This window comes from Equus asinus, chromosome 21 (assembly GCF_041296235.1).
Source record: "Equus asinus isolate D_3611 breed Donkey chromosome 21, EquAss-T2T_v2, whole genome shotgun sequence".
Classification (NCBI taxonomy): domain Eukaryota; kingdom Metazoa; phylum Chordata; class Mammalia; order Perissodactyla; family Equidae; genus Equus; species Equus asinus.
The window spans coordinates 26,931,244-26,948,194 of NC_091810.1; the positions used below are offsets into that span (position 1 = coordinate 26,931,244).

Consider the following 16,951-nt stretch of genomic DNA (forward strand, 5'->3'; position numbering starts at 1 on the left):
ATAAAACTCTGAAAGTCTCAGGCAGGTTCTAATATATTATTAACAGCACTTTAACTTTACTAATCTCCCTATTTTATAAAGAAAGAGCATGACTCAAGCCCAGAACCTTTGGCAGGCAATAACACTAACTAGAATTTAACCACTTAGGGTTGTTTTCAGTGTATTAATATTTGTAGTTACCTTTCCTTGTTTCCCACTGACACTGGTATTTCACTGAGAGTAGTGAAATAAAATCTCCGTTTTAAGTCAATGTATTTTTTTAAAGTCAATTAAAAATTTAAGTAAATTATAGTAGATGGCACCATAATCATGGATGACAAAAATAGTAAAGATGGTGTGTTTCAGGGAGTATGGTCTTAGAGAATCAGAGATTATTGAGTGATCAGTTATTTTAAGAAGAAAGGACAGCAGGAAATCTGTCTGAGAAGCCAGGAGCTCTGAGAAGACAGGAGCAGCAAGTTGTTGAGTAAAAGAAGAGGGTCTCTAAGGATACAGGAAAGTAGAGGGGGATAATGAAGGCTGAGCCAGCAGAATGTGGAAACCAAGTGTGACAGTTACTTGGCCTACAAAGCAGTGGGGAGCCAGGGGAAATTTTCAGGAAGTGACATCATGGTCAAAGTGACAAGCAAGAAAGGGGATTTTAACAGTGACATTTCGGTCTTAGTGGAGAAGAGTGACTATAAAAGGCAGAAATCCAATGAGAAAAAGGTTGCAGTGGTCTAGTGATTAGAAGACTGAATAAGGAACTTTCCAGAAAAGCCCATGAGAAATAAATCTCAGTGTGTCAAGAGAAAGTTGAATCAGGCTTTGTGGTTGTTTAAAAGTGGAGAAAGGATATAGAGGGCAGAAAATGGCAATTTGCTAAAGTAAGACTGGCAGAAAGGTGCTCTCTGGTATAGTAAAAATGTATTTTGCTATGCCAAAAGAAAACTGGAAAAATTGAGGATTGCTTGTATTTCAATAGCCCCAACAGTTTGGGTTTTTTTAATGCAAACACATTACAGAACCCTCAGTTTACTACCATCACCAATTTCTACCATTTCTTACCTTTTTTTCCTAAAATCTAAGAAAGCAGAATTGAAAATTTATAAGACTTTAGGTTATTTCATCTGAAAACAAAACTTGTTCAGAAAACTTGCATTTTTGGAATAAGGAAAGCTTTTATCAGTGGCTAGATGATTTGTCGTTAAGATCAGTTAAGTGAGTTCCAGCTTTACTCTCACACAAATGAGTTCCTTTAACTCTCTGAACAGGATTAACAACACCCACTTTGCTTAAATAGCCAGTTGTTATTAGTATCAAATTAAACGATATATACTCACTGTATCTTTCATTCAAAAGCAATTTACAGCATTACCAGTATAGATTTCAATTCACCATAGCATTTTAGGATTATGTATATTGCATTTTGAAATCGTTTTTGAAATATGAAAAATATAGTGCAATATTCTGCAAGTGCTTTCGGCAAGACTTCAAAAGAAAAACATCTACTCGTGTATCAGAGGGTGGGAGAATGCTTCAGTGATGTGAGAGTGACAGCATGCAGGGCTCCCAAGTGCCGAGAGAAAAGGACATGCCATAGAAGGAAGACTATGAGGGGAGGATTTGAGAAAATAAAGAAGTAAAGGCAATGAGAACACAAGTTGAACCCGTATCAGGCATGGCGGCAGTTTTCTTCATCCATTATCAGCGAGCATCTGAGAGAAAGAAAGAGCCCAAGAAAGCTCCTCTGCTGTACATTCTTGACCGGCTTCTTGCTCTGAGCTCTCATAGCACTGCAGGAAGATATAAAAACGATGTTGGTACTCACTATCTATGAGCACCCCTTCATTATAGTCATGCTTCTGGACGGAGGCAAAGGAGGGCCACAGCCAAATGCATAATCATCATCTCGGGGTAAGAAGCCTGCATCCTTTGCTATCTGTGGCTGTAATGGATAAATAGAAGGAAATGGAGCAGCTTTTTTCTCTCCCTCCTCAAGCCTGGTGCCTTACACACTCTATGTAGTCAACTCCCCATTTCCTTGCATTTGGGTTTCACATGGCCCTTCTCACTCTCATGAGGTACTCCTGGTTCTCCCAAGCCCAAGCCACTTCCAAGCTAAATGGAAAAGAGTAGGGATAAATGTAAATGGATCAGACGAATAAAGCATCAGAAAAGCCCATCCTGCTAAAGAATCTTAGCCAAAAGCATTCTCAGCCAACTTGTCACCCTCTTCTTCTCACTTCTACCCTCTCTCTCCAGGCAAACCCACAGGCACCTCTCGCTAGCCAAAGTTCACTCTCCCATCACACTCCTTTCTCAGTCATGTGTTCTCCTGGCGTTAGGATCCTTGGAAGTGGGGAAGAGAAAGAAGTTCCCCCTTAGAGCAGTGGGTGGTTCTACTTGTTCCATGTTTTTTTCCACTTTGTAAGTAACGATGTGGTGAGTATATGGCGTCACAGTGGGTTTAGTAATTCTGCTTATTAACATGACTTTCTTTTGATTTCTTCCTACCCTATCTACTAGAATCCTCCAGCAAGGTAGTTGCCTGAGTGCTCGCCTTGAATCTGGACTGATTTTTGACAGCTTCTATCAATGGATTACAGTGGGAAGGATGTTGTACCTGTTCCAGTCCCAGCCTCTAAGAGAAATGACAATCTTCTAAGTTGGGCCCTTGGAGCCCTGAGCCATCATGTAAGAAGTCCAATAACCTGCTGGAGAGACCTATGCGGAGGCCATGTGACGACATGAAAAGGAAGAGGGGCCCAGATGAGCTCAGCCCTCTTTGCCACAGCACCAGACATGCAAGGGAAGCCAACTTGGGGCCACCAGCCCAGCTCAGCCCCCATGTGAACACTAGCATGTGACCCCAGCTGTCAACAGGTAAGGCTGAAGAAATCACCCAGCCCAGCCTGAATTCCTGACCACAAACTCATGAGCTTTCATGAAATGGTTGCTGTTTTAAGTTGTTGTTGAAATCATGGGTTAGTTTGTCATGTAGCCATAGATAACCTGAACAATGTCCCTTTACGTTTTACATAAATTGCTACATGGTCGCATTTTCGAATCATTTTTCATCATTTTCCCTTTTAGCTACACATAAGCGTCCAGGTACTTTTCTTCCAAATGATAAGCAGCTTGCGTATTTCCCCAAGAATCTCATATGCAAAACACATACCTTCTGAGATCTTAAACAGTTTTAAGCCATATGGTGAATTCCCCATACACAATTCAACAAAATAAATGATGAAAATAGCATGAGCTCAATTTCAGAAGTCAATGGAATGGTGATAGTATTTACAAAGCATGGTCTCCCTAAGTGATAGTAATAAAAAAAAAATACACTGTGATACACTTGCAGTGGGTGATATAAAATCTTATCTGCAAACAATAATACCTTGGATAGTTAGTGCATTGCTTCTAGAAGGACATCTTGTAAAAGGTTTGGGGATTTTATTATTGCTGTTTTGTATCTGATTTCCTAGATCACTAGGAAAGAGGGTTTCACATGATTTTCAGATAAATAATCTGTATGTCTGTAGGTGATATACCAATTTTTTTTAAATAATTCATAATTTGTTAATGACTCAGGACCACCCATATAGTCATTATGATTTCTGAGTTGTCTCTTTCTAGTCTTTCTGTGCTCCTCTCTTGCTGAAGAGAAGCTAGCTGTAACTTCCTTTGTCTGTGAATGAATCTGCAAAATTTCCTTCATCTGTTCTAACTTGCAGTTTATACTCTGTCATCCACTAAATTAAAACAGACAATTATGTTTATTAGAATGCTTCTAAATTAAGAGTAAATAGTCAGTGTAGGAGGAAGGTCTTTCCATAATGAAACGCTTGTGTTTTGGTGAATTTTTGCAGAGATAGAGATTTTGGTTGCTACAAGGCCTCTTTTGTTCACCTTCTAGATATTGGCCTAGGATTTAAATATGGAGGTACTGGTGAGAAAACTCCAATGTTATAGTTATCATTATAGTCATGATTTATTTTATATTTTTACTCTTAGTTGTGGTAGTAAAACACCATAGGGGAACATGAGCATTATTTTGGCAATAGGTGAGAAATAGTTACATTACCCTGTATCATTGAATATTTTAGGACACCTATAGGTCAAAATACATTGGGATTAAGGAGATTTAATACTACATATTAATTACAGATTAATAAACAACTCTTTATAATTCAAGACCTACGATTTTATTTTTTAATATCTGTGGATTGGGAATAGCTGCATAACTCCTTCCCACTTCAATTTTAGTATGAGTTGTGAGCAATGCATACAGCAAGCCCCCCCCCCCCGCCCCATGCACGTACACACATACAACCACCCACATAAACTTGTTTTGTTCATGGAATCGGTTTTAAATAACCGAAAAGATATTGGAATGCAATCTTCCAAAACAGTAAAAGCAATGTAAATCCAGTTGAATAAAAACCTATACCTGAGCATTCCGTTCCCTTCATAGGGCACAGAAGCAAATGTGCAGCCAAATTAACCTGCCATTAAGGACACAGTCTAGTTTTCAGATAATCAAAAGACTCTCCTCTATAAGCACCCAGTCTGTTAAACTCATTATTTAAATGAACTTGGGAAATGATGACACACACCTTTCTGTCCCTCCTCATCTGAATTTGGAGGGGCAAAGGAAGTGGAATGCACACTTAATTGAGGCAGTAAATACTAGGCTGTAGCAGATTGTTTTACTGTTAAATAAAGTAATGGGTTTTTAATGGCTGCTGTCCAAAATTACACTGGAGAAAAATGGTTTATTAGTAATAATAATAGCTGGCACTTTTATCTTCAAAGCACTTTACAAATATTAGCTCATTAATCCTCCAACTGCCACTGGGAGGCAGCGGTAAATGTTTCTATCCTCAGTTTACAGCTGGTGAAGCAGGAAAACAGAAGGTAGGAAGCAAGTTTTCAAAAGGAGGTTTTATGTGTGGAGGTCAATTTCCAATTCAAACAACTGATATCAATTTTTATACATAATTGGATGGCATTCACACTGATGACTGCCAGCCCTTTTTTGAGGGGATAGTGGTTAAGGTCAAATCCAATTTATTTGAACTTGACTCACAGAAGCATAGATGAGTTGCACCTGAATTGCTCAATGCTGGTCCTTTAGCATTATTTCAAGCAAATCAGTTGTGTTCAAAATCTATTCAGCCCAAATCAATTACATGCAGAAACTTGTATGCATAGAAAGAGCGGTCTGTTGAGACCCTTTGAAATCTAACTCCACCGAGAATTGCTAGAGGTTACAATGGGGTCAAGGTCAAATTTAAACACCTTTATTTGGGCTTTCTGTTTTCATCCATTCACTCAGATCTCCTGTACGGTTAATAGTATATGTCTCAAATTAGTAAACAATAACAAATAACCCAAAGCAGTCTATTACTAATTCTGGTGTAGTCTATACATGTTAAAATTGTTATTTTTGTTTTTTTGCTTACCATTGTGGGCAGTGTGTCCAATTTCTTGCCATTGTATAATGCTTTAAGCAATCTAAGCTAACAAATGAATTCTCCGCTGTGTCAGCAGATGCATTTTACAGAACAAGTTTACAAAGTCTCTGAATTTATAACACAAAAATAAACGTCTTTCTCGAGAAGCCAAGTGCTGTACTCTAGACAAGCAGGCATGGCTCAAACAAAAGACTTACAGCAAATCTAGTCCATATAGTCCAAGGAAATGGGATCTGCAGTCTAGCCAAAGCAGAAAGCAAACATATCTTTGCCACTGTTACGCAAAAAAAGTCTTTTGGAGTCACTCAGCATTTGAGAATGCTATTTCTATTTCGCACATTACAGAAAACCTAACATTTGCTGCTAAATACCCCAAACCAGAAAACCAAATATCTCTCAAAAATTCCAAATATACTGACCATGCCTGGAATAGAGTTAATTTTGTTTCCTCCAAAGCCTTATCGTAAGTGACAGCTGCTAATAAAGTGTCATTTTCAACAACAGTCAGGCTGGGATATGGTATCTGCCATTACTAACTTTTTCTATCCTAATCTGGAGTGGCAGATACTCACACCTTTGTGGAAATGCCAACCATGGAATATAATTGGTTACATATAACACCCAGATGTGAGGGAAATCCATGCATATTGATATTGTAGAGCATCAGAAACATTTCTGCCAAGAAATAAGAAATGGTAATGAGGGCAAGCAAAAGCTTTGGGGAGGGTGAAGGTTGATTTTTACATATACTGGTGCCCAGGGCCTGTTATAGGAAGAGTCAGACATCAAAGGCTTTTATGGCATGATTTTGGATAGAACACAAATGTCCTCCTCTCTCAATATATCTCCCGCATGGAAGCCCCTCACAATGAATCCTTTGCATTAAGGATTTTAAATCCTCTTTTTCAATGCCATTGTTCCTTGGATAATATGCATTATTATGTAATACCTTAGGAGGAATCCTTTATGTCTCTTTTTCCACCTGTTTACCTGAGATAATGAGACACAGAACAGGTAGATCTGTATGGACAACAGGGATGCGTGCTAGCCCTTGGTGAAGACCATAATCAGAGAATCCTGCTCATCAAGGGGGCACTGATGAACACTGCATGAGAAATCTGAGAGAGAAGAGAAAAGGTGTGCAATGGACTGAATGTTTGTGTCTCCTTCAAAATTCCTACGTTGAAACTCTACTCCTAATGTGATGTTATTTGGAGTTGCAGCCTTTGGGAAGTAACTAGGTCATGAGGGTAGAGCCCTCATGAACGGGATTAGTGCCTTTATAAAATGAAGCCCAGAGAGCTCTCTCGTGCTCTTTCTGCTATTCTTGTTGTGACCATACAATGAGAACTTAGCAGTCTACATTCTGGAAGAAGACTCTCACAAGAACTGAACTGGCACCCTGACCTCAGACTTCCAGTCTCTAGAACTATGAGAAATTTCTGTTGTTTATAAGCCACTGAGTCTATGGTACTTTGTTACAGCAGCCCAAACTAAGACATGGTGCTGAAGGAGTATGGTGGACTAAAAGGCAGCACAGCACAGCAGTTCAGGGCTTGCGGCTGGGAATCAAATACTTGAGTTTGAACTCTGGCTCTGCCACTTCCAAGCCGTACTGTGTGACTTTGGCCACAGACCCCCCTATGTCTGTGTCACCCAGCTTTAAATGGGTATTAGAATAGTAGTACTTTCCTCAAGTCACTGATGCAAAGATTACAAAATACATCATAAACATTCACTAAGAGGCAGCTTTTTAAGCATCTGCCTGGCACAACCTTAGTCGCGTCTATAGCACAAAGGGGTTATTCAACAAAAGCTTTTTTAATGATTGGTCACTGTTAATGTCTCACACAACCTACAATCAATCAATCATCATAGAATTAAGGAAGCTGTAGAAAATCTAATCTCCCGATCTTTGGGCAGGGCTACATTCAACCTTGGACATATAACCAGTGAAGTTTTCGATATTTTCCCTAGACTCATTACATCCCTCAGTTTATTTGCTTAATAAACTAAACTAGAATAAAAACTCTGAATTTGCTTTAAAAAAAGATTCACCATCAGTGAATCTTTCAAATAAAGAACACTAAAAGCAGTAAAGTAGACTATGAACTGCATTATGAATAAGTATATCTGAGCTTTAATTTTGGTTTTACCACTGCCTAGCCAGCTATTTGATCTTGCTTCAGTTTTTTCCTCTAAAAAATGGGCTAACGACTGTCTCTGTTTGCTCACCATGTTATTGTAAAAAGTCAAATAAGATGATACAGGAAAGCTCTCTAAAATGCTTAAGCACCCAAATAATGCAAAACATTATGGTTTTTTAAACAGAAATCTTCAAGAGTAATCTTCTGAATCAATGGAAATGCAATATCGAGTGTCATAGTCTCAGAAAAGGTCAATATTTATCTTCACCTTGAACCTTTGTACATGAGATGTTATTTCCTTCGAACACATCAATATATAAGACATCCCATAATAAGCTGATACTCTGTCACTTTACATTTTTTAGCTAAGGTCTTCAATGCAATAACAAACTGAATTCACAATCAACTCTAATAGGATCAAATGATCAAAAATTGCCACATTCTTCTTACACACTTACCTTCTATTACACTGGGGGAAACATTCCTTAGCCCCGGAAAACACAAATTCCTCACGTCAGGATGCTACGAATGCATCCCTGATCTATTTCTCCATCCTCTTCGCCCTGCTACCGCTATGTCATCTACAGATCCAATTGTCCAGGTTACAGTGACTTTAGGCTGCCAGATTGCTATTGGAGGGTCTCTCCATTACCTAGGCATCTACCTGCAATCCCTAGCATTAGAATCGCCACTTTCAGCAAAAGCTTTTGTTAGACAGAAACCTCTGCTAAAAATACAAAATTGTTACCATAGAAGCCATAATATGCCTTTTGCATTAGTCTCTCTGCTGCATCAGCTCTCATCTTGGAAAGCAGCAATAATGCAAGGGAACGGACAAATCTATTTTGAAGTTTGGAGGCTGCAACTGAAATCCACCTCCGGGAAGGAACATGCCCACCTGGGGCAATGAAGCAGGGCAGAGAAAGAAATGACAAAGGAAAATGGGAGAAGATGGCCCCGAACGGAAATTTAATGATTCTCCATTTTGCCCCTTTGGCAATTTGAGCTTTGTCCTTTCCCATTACCCACATTCCATAAATTTGAAGCTTTCAAGGTGTGCTGGATATTCTTCATTAAGAATTACCATTATAGGGGGCTGGCCCCGTGGCCGAGTGGTTAAGTTCGCACACTCCGCAGCAGGCGGCCCAGTGTTTCGTTGGTTCGAATCCTGGGCGCGGACATGGCACTGCTCATCAGACCACGCTGAGGCAGCATCCCACATGCCACAACTAGAAGAACCCACAACGAAGAACATACAACTATGTACCGGGGGGCTTTGGGGAGAAAAAGGAAAAAATAAAATCTTTAAAAAAAAAAAAGAATTACCATTATAACACCAGATTCAGATCCATTCTCCACTTTCCTCTGTCCTGCTCTGTGCAGAGGCAACTGACCTCTGCAGAACACTTGGACCAGGCTCCCTTGCTCTCTGACTCCTGGGTGGTTCGACCATTCTGAGGAAGGAGCAGCAGATCTCAGGACAGGGGGAAAGCAGTGTCCTGTGACTTTCCTATGTTTGTTGGCTATGTTCCTATGTTTAGTGGCTATGTTTCTACCAAAAGCTACAGGTCCTGTCTGGTAGCCCTTCCTCAGAGCTCTCTTCTCCTTCCTGTAACCACCTTCTATTGTCACATTGGACAAGGGACAGCAACAGCTCCGGGACTGCTTCAGCAGCTCTTGTCGGTTTCCCGCAGCCCTGTCCAAAAAGATGTGGCCCCTTCTTTAAACTCCCTTCCATTGCCCCTTTGAGTATGACCTATATATAAGAAAAAATCAAAGTGAAAGCAAGAGGAGGTCAGGTTTTACCCAGAGAACACACAAAACTTTGGGTCCTTTAAGACTGCCAAGAGGACACGTACCCGGTCCCAGCCTATGGTATTCTCTGCCACTGGGCATTCAGGTCCAATAGTGCAGGAACATCAAGTTTTTCAAGATAAGTCAGAAATACAAATTTTTACGTGACATCTCCAGTTTTTAAACACTGGCTGAAATATTTCTTAAATATTCCTTAGGCCAAAGAAAACACATATGTAGGCTGGGTTCGGTCTAATTGACACTGGTTTGGATCCTAAATAGACTATGGTTCCTCTTCTTTAGAAAAAATAAATGCTTTTCCTTTTTCCAATATATGATTATAACAAGAAAGGTAGAAATTCTCATCTACACAGCTCTTCCTTACACAATTATTTAGTCCCAAAACAATAATTCACCCTCCCTCATTTGAAATCGCAAGGCAAAACACAGGAACATCCACAACTCGAAAGTCACAGGAATTTTAATATCTTAGGGCCTATTCTAAATGTATGAGTCTAATCAAATCATTTAATTTCAGCATGGTTCACTCCATTCATCTGCAAAATCAGGATAATGACTGCTTTCCTACCATCTTCACAGAGATATCTGGCTGAAAAATGAAATAATACACAGTAAATGAAAAGCTCATTTGAGCTCTTCAGAGAATAAAGTGCTTGTTTAAACCAAAGGGATTAGTAAGAAAAATCTCAGAGGTTTGCCAAAGCTTTTTTTCTTCTCAAGCCACATTTCATGACACCAGGGTAACTATGAGTCAATGTCTCAGGCCAACAGAATCTTATAGAAGACCTACCCAAATCTAAGGTGCTGGTTCTCAACCCTGGCGGTACCTCAGAATCTCACCACAAGCTTTAAAACATCCACATGCCTGGTCACCATCCCAGGGATTCTGATGACAGTGATCAGGATTGGTACTTTTGAAAAGCTCTCCAGGTGATCCTCATTTCAGCCAAGCCTGAGAACTACTACTCTTAGGATCTTTCAGAGATGTGAAACAGTCACAGCTAGTATATGTGTCTATAACTGATGTAGGTATCAACAGTTTTCCATTTGATTGCATCATCAATCACAGTTCACATTTATTCGCATACATAGGGATACACACACATCTCTATCTTTATCCATCCATACACTGAGTATGGAACAGAACAGTAATAACTATTATGGTAAAATGCCAGAACTTATTGAATGCTTAATAAGTTCTACTAAGCTGTCTACAAAGATTGCCCCATATAACACTCACAATAAGGCACACGAGCTGGGTATGGATATCACCCCTCATTTCTATAGAAGAAATCAGTCTTAAAGAGATTAAAATGACTTAGCCAAGGCCACAAGCCAGGACTTAGCAGACTTAGATTCAGAACGCTGGCAACCTAATTATTACAAGCACTGCATTACCCACCACACCAGTTTGTTTCCCACTGTGCCAGACATTGTAAGGATTTACGAGATGAGTAAAAGGAACGTGTGCCCTCAAGAATTTTATGATTGTGATGCATACTAAAATTCATAGGCTGAATAGGAAATGACAAATTGTAGTCCCTGGAGTTAGGGAGAGGTGATTTTAGAAGATAGGCAACGAATGGCTTTGCTGAGCTCCTTTGAAACTACAGGGGAACGAGCTGCACCAAAACATTGGAAGAGAGAATATAACACCACCCGGAGAAGAAACCCTGGTCAAAGAATAGAGTGTATTTGTATATTTGCCAAATTCAATACATTTATTATTCTTATCATCATCTGCCAGCATCATTTGGATTGGATGTTTATGCCTCCCTAAATTTACCAAATTGTCACTTTAACCAGCATACCATGATTTTTGAAGAATTCATCTTAGTTCGAACTCTATTCCTGATTCTTACTGAAAAATAGTGAATAAATACACACACACACACACGCTCCTAATCATTTCACTTCCAAAGAGATAAACAAGCTGTAATCTTTTGGTAGGAACAAACTAATGTGAAAATGAAATTAACATTTTTTACAGAAAATAAAAAAATTGAAAACAGAATATGCTGTCTCTTTGTATTTTTATTATCTAAACACAATGGGAAGGTAAGCAGGATCATTTTTTATCCACAATACATAAAATCTCAATTAGTTATGGTCTATTTGTGCACTGACTAAAAACATTCGTTAACAAAACAGAATTTTCTAGTTTACTGGATAAATATACCAGAAGAAATTGCAGAATAATGTTAGGTTGCCAAGCAACCACAGCTCTACTCCCACTTGTTTGTGATCAATCCAACTCATTCATCAAGCTTCTTATCCCAGTGCTAGAGAATTCCAACCAATTTGTTTCTTGGGAAAATTATAGTGACTTTCGGTAACACAATAACACTTTTATTCTCGGAAGATAAACTTGGATGTTCTCTTTATCAAAGGGATGTGTTAATTCATTATTCTCTACATGGTGCTAATGAGAAAGCTATAATTAACTAACTACACCATTGCAAAACACATAAAATAAACTGCAGTAATTAGTAATGTTTAAGGTGGTAACCAGCCTCCAAAATTAGAAAAATACAGAATCTTTCCTCCAATAGAGATAAAGAGAAAGGAGAAAGCACCATATCTAATTAAATTGAGAATTGTTTCCATCCCCCCTTAAAAAGGGTGAGAAGCATGTGATCGCCAAAATGTGAGAGACGTCATTTTAATAGCAGAGAAAATGGCTCAATGCCAATTCTACTTGTAGGTAGACATAAAATGCTGGGGAATAATGTACTCTTTTCTTTGAAAGAACGCTTAGCACAATATTTTTTTCAGGAATGAAGAGAAGGAATATTATGCTTTCACTCATTAGCTGTGTTAACTTAGCATATTGTATGTAAATCACCATAATAATTGCATTCTCTTCAGACTGAATTAGTTAGTTAGAATGAAGCTGTAATCAAAATGTTCATAATTGAAAATATAGTATTCTCAGTCTCGATTTGAAAAAATAACAAGGAGCACTGATTGAATCAGATAATACAGCACATCATTGCAAACAGCCTTACTATAGAGACAAGTGGGTCCTCAAGATTATACCTTTACATGTCAGTTAGCTCCCCAAATTCAGACTCAACACTCCCGATCTGTCACGGTTTCCTTCTGTCACCCTTTGTCTTTGGCCTACCTTAAGCTTTCCATGTGCATCACTGCTTAGATTTTTAGGGAAAATACAAAATAGTGAAAAGCTAAATTTTCATTTCTAAAATACATTAGACTCTGTGGCACTGTTGGCTGTCATAAATCAAAGGGCAAAATAATTTCCAATAAATGAAACAGTTAATGCCAATGCTCCTGGGAGACAATATGTAAATGATTACAGGAATTTCAGGCAAGCTGTCACGCTAATTCCTCAAGGTACCTTTTAAAGATGACATATTCACTGTGAAGAACGGGGTGCTGTCATGCAAAAGTCAAACTTGAAGCAATACTCTGCTATCTGAATTGATACTCACAGGGCTTCCTGATGCTCATTCCTTCAAATCTGATGCCATTAGCCCCTCTATTACTTAATTTTCCTTTATGAGATAAAGACTAGTAGAATCCGAAATCAGTCTTCATCATTACTCTTATTTAATTCTCCATAAAAATGAATCAGCCTAATTATTGCAACAAAGCAATGCTGGCTCAAACAGCGTTCTATCCTCAAAGATTTCAGAAGTAACACTACAAAATCAAGCTTCTGTCCAGCCAATATTTTCCTAGATGAGGTCTATTTTGTAAAAATTATAAGGAGCTTTGTGATGCTGACATGTGTCTGGTTGTACTTGCTTCAGATCCACCAAGACACGCCTATATTTTAATAAGCAAATGAGTTTTTAAATTTTTATTGAAAACCAGTTCATTTAATGGGTAAATTAAAGGTAACAAATATATTATATGCAATATCAAATCCTATCAGACCTGCAGTTAGTTCCATGGTGTGAGTTTGCTTATGACCAGGTAAATTGGAGTATCTGTATAACCACGAGGCAGCAATAGACATCTACAGCCTTTTCTTTAAAAAGAAAAGGACCCATAAGTATATTTGCAACAGAGAACAACCTGGAAAGCATATATTAATCATCATAGTCCTGCACTCATTCAGTGGAGTGGATACAAACATGCCCCCAAAGAGATTTCTAATGACCTGCCATAGCCAGTACTCACACCTGCCCAGAAAGAACTTTTTGTCTCCATTTATTCATGGACAATATTCAGGAGCTTGCAAGGAATGATTATGCACTATGCTCTGCCATTACTGGAGGTAAATCCACAGCAGCACTTAAGGCCATGAAATGGAAAGGTGGTTTACACGCTAGATTCTAGAATCAAATTAAATTATGAAAGCCATAGAGTGGTCTACCACAAAGAGACTGAAAAGACAAATCCAACTGCAACATCAGCACGTGAAAGAGGAAACACAAAGCCTTACATACAAAGTCATAGAATAAACTCTTTTTTTTCCTGTCACTAAAAGTTTCTTCAAATAGCTTTCTAAGCTTCTCTCTTCATCAATATACTGACAAGCCAACTTGACCAGGAGTTGGTCAGTTTGTATCTTCCAATCTGCTGCAATCCACAGTTCTGCAGGAGTTGGACTGGCCAGTAATACTAATATTAATTGATATTTTCTAAAATTAGAAAAAACTATTTTGTCTTCAATAACGATGCAGAGAATGAAGAACCCACCATATCTAATTAATCCGAGGATTAATTCATAACAGTAACACCATCAGCAACTATAACTTTTGAATGTTTATTACGCATCAGACAAGGGGCTAAACTGTCTATTTGGATTATCTCATTCCAGTCGTGCAACGACTCAATAAGGGTAGTGACATTATCCCTATTCTTTAAAAGGGGGAACTGGGAACTGAGGCACGGAGTAGTTAAATGGCTCGTCTGAAATCACACATCACAGAGATGGTGGAGCTGGAATTCCATCCCACGTGGGCACCCAGAAAGACTCTGCCTTGAGCGGGTCCAGGTGGCTCACTAGTTGCCCACCTCCGCGCGCACGCGCAATCCCCCCAGCCCCCCGCCACTCCCGCCCGGGGCGTTCCAGCGAGCGCGCAGTAGCGCACGCGCGTGCCCGGGTGGCCACCGGCCGGCTTGGGGGCTTCTCCATGGCTTCCGCGGGCGGGGCTGAGGCCGGCGACCCTCGCTGAGCGCTGAGCCGGCGGCTCCGTCCGCGCTGCGCCGCCCTGCTGTGCGACTACAAACCTGCCCTCGGCCACTTGCCTCCCACCGCTTCCCCTGCCCGCCCTCCCGGTTGACAGCCCGGCCACCACCCCGCGCTCGCCCCAGGGCGCGGCTCCGGGCGTGGGTACCTGGGCGGCGCGGCGGCGGCTTCTCCGACCCCTGGTTTTTTGCAGGAATTCCTCAGCCCTGCCCCTGACTGAGAAAGTGCGGCTCGCCGCGAGCAAGAGGAGTGGGAAAGAAGGGGGTGGCTTTCCCCAGCCTCCCGGCTCCAATCCCTGCTCTCCAAATTAATCACTTTCTCCCTGCTCCCTCCCCACGCACACTCTCACTCAAAAAAAGAGAGAGAGGCACAAAGAGGAAGCAGGGACCATCCGTGACTGGCATCTCTAGCTCCCCCAGCTCGGCTACCAGGGAGCCATGGCAACCAGGACCCTGGCCTGCCCTCTCGCCCCCACGGCAGTCTGTGGAGGTGGAGCTCCTAACCCTCCCCGTTTACTCGCCCCCTCAACCCACCAGTCCACAGATCCCCCATATGAAGCTGGCTGCGTGCACGGAACCCCATTGGGATCCGGAATCCTCTCCTGAGAGTGGGAGCAAGATAGGGATGGGGGGAGAGGGGAAGGAACTGAGCCCTACGACCCAAGAGTAGGTCTCGAGCAGGGAGGAATGAGGCCAGGACTGACCTCCACCCCAGCTGGACCTCCGACCACCCACTCGAGAGAGGGCTGGAACCTTCAGGAGGGTGTGGAATTCTCCTCAGAGAATAGGGCGGGGTAGGGGTAAGGGAGGTTGTAGGAATGACAGGGTTAACCTACCAGTGACCTGGAGGAGAAAGTGGGAGCTGGAGGATTCGAGGACCGCCTTTACTCCATCCGACTGACCCGGAGCTGTCTGAATCCAGCCTCAGCCACCAGGGGGCGGGGCTGGGAGAGGGGGTGTCTCTTCCAGGGTTAGAGCTGAGGGACCTGCACCACCCCACTTTGGGCAAGAATGGAGCCCTGATTGCGCACCATTTCCTGTCCACAATGGGGTTGATCCCCTCCTCCCAGGAGCAAACCCTTAATCCTCCCTACATCTCGCCCTAAGAGTTGGCTATCGGTGACTTGGCTCTTCCCCCCAGAGCTAGCAAGACAGATGCAAATCGCCCCTACCTCTGAAACACCTGAGTCGCTTCTGATCCGTTCGGTACCTTCCCTAGGGGAAACTTCCCCCTGAGCTGGCTTGGAGCAGGAGGAGGACGTGCAGGGTCCGGCAGCACCGCGCGGATCCAGGGGAGTTTCTTGCCGGCGCTCCGGGCTGATCCGCACGCGAGTCGCTCCGAGGAGAACCGGCCGCGCCCCGCCCGCCGCTGGCACCGGCCGCGAGGACGCAGGACCTGTTCTGGCTTGCGCTCGGCTCCACGCCCTCCTGGCAGAGGCTGGCTCGCGCCTCTCCTCTCTTCCTCGGTTCTGCTCCGCCACCCCTCACCCACGCCGCTTGTTTTCCCTCCCTTTGCACACTCCCGTGGGACAGGGAGAGTTACAGGCGGAAGACTTTTATTTCATGGTAAAAAACAAGGGACGAAGCCAAAACTTTGCTGGTCGTTTTCAGCATTTATGTTCAAAAGAGGTGGAATCGCTACCCCTTTTATCCGCAAAAGAGAGATTTTAAAGACACCCCTCCCCCTCCTGATGATTCCATTCTGTACATATTCCAGACACGAGTCGCCAGTCTGGTTTCCCCCATTACGGCACGTTGGAGGGATGTGATGCCATGGACCTATTAAAAATATTCTTTTTGCTTTCCTTCCTCATTTAGAGGCACGGTGGGGCTTGCTATTTAATTTACAAAAGATGCTTCTACTATAAGCTGCCAAATTATTACATACATAAATTTCAGCACCTTCCACTGTTACCATTTTTAAAAATTTTGTCTAAATGCTTATGGTCTATAATTTTACCATATTGTTCCCCAACGTTTTTCCTATTTATTTTGTATTAATTCACTATGATAGGATGGAAGAAAACCCTGCATGCTTATTTCCAAGGCAAAGGGCCGTTTCTGATGCCTTATCAGTTCCACACAAAAATGTGAATTTTATTTTAGGATTCCAAAATTAGTATGGGAACGTTACAGGCTTTTGCAGTATAAGTGATTTATATATCCCTTTCTTTTTTTTCCCCATCATGATCTTATTTTGCAAAATTTTCACACAATGCCACTTAAAAAAATTCTGTTGCAGTTAAGTCCTCTTTGATGGTAAGAGAATCATTGACTTCTAGTTTTTACTCCACTAAGGCAGTGAGGTTGACCGTACAGTCTGGTTTTGTTCTCATCTAGTGCGTGGAACAATGAGGACATTTAGAG

General features: G+C 41.4%; 1 protein-coding gene across 21 annotated transcripts in view; it reads right to left on the bottom strand.

The window, feature by feature from the left end:
• Window positions 1–16,206, bottom strand: part of CHL1 (cell adhesion molecule L1 like) — a 210,427-nt gene extending 194,221 nt beyond the window's left edge. For 4 of the 21 annotated variants that reach the window (XM_070492638.1, XM_070492627.1, XM_070492633.1 and 1 more), the window contains exon 1: window positions 15,421–15,557. The gene's annotated coding sequence lies outside the window, so the exon portion shown is untranslated. Of the gene's footprint in view, window positions 1–14,733; window positions 15,025–15,420; window positions 15,558–15,756 lie in introns of those variants that run through there. The other 17 variants (XM_070492639.1, XM_070492629.1, XM_070492636.1 and 14 more) reach the window with 9 other exon arrangements.
• Between the last annotated feature and the right edge of the window lie 745 nt (window positions 16,207–16,951).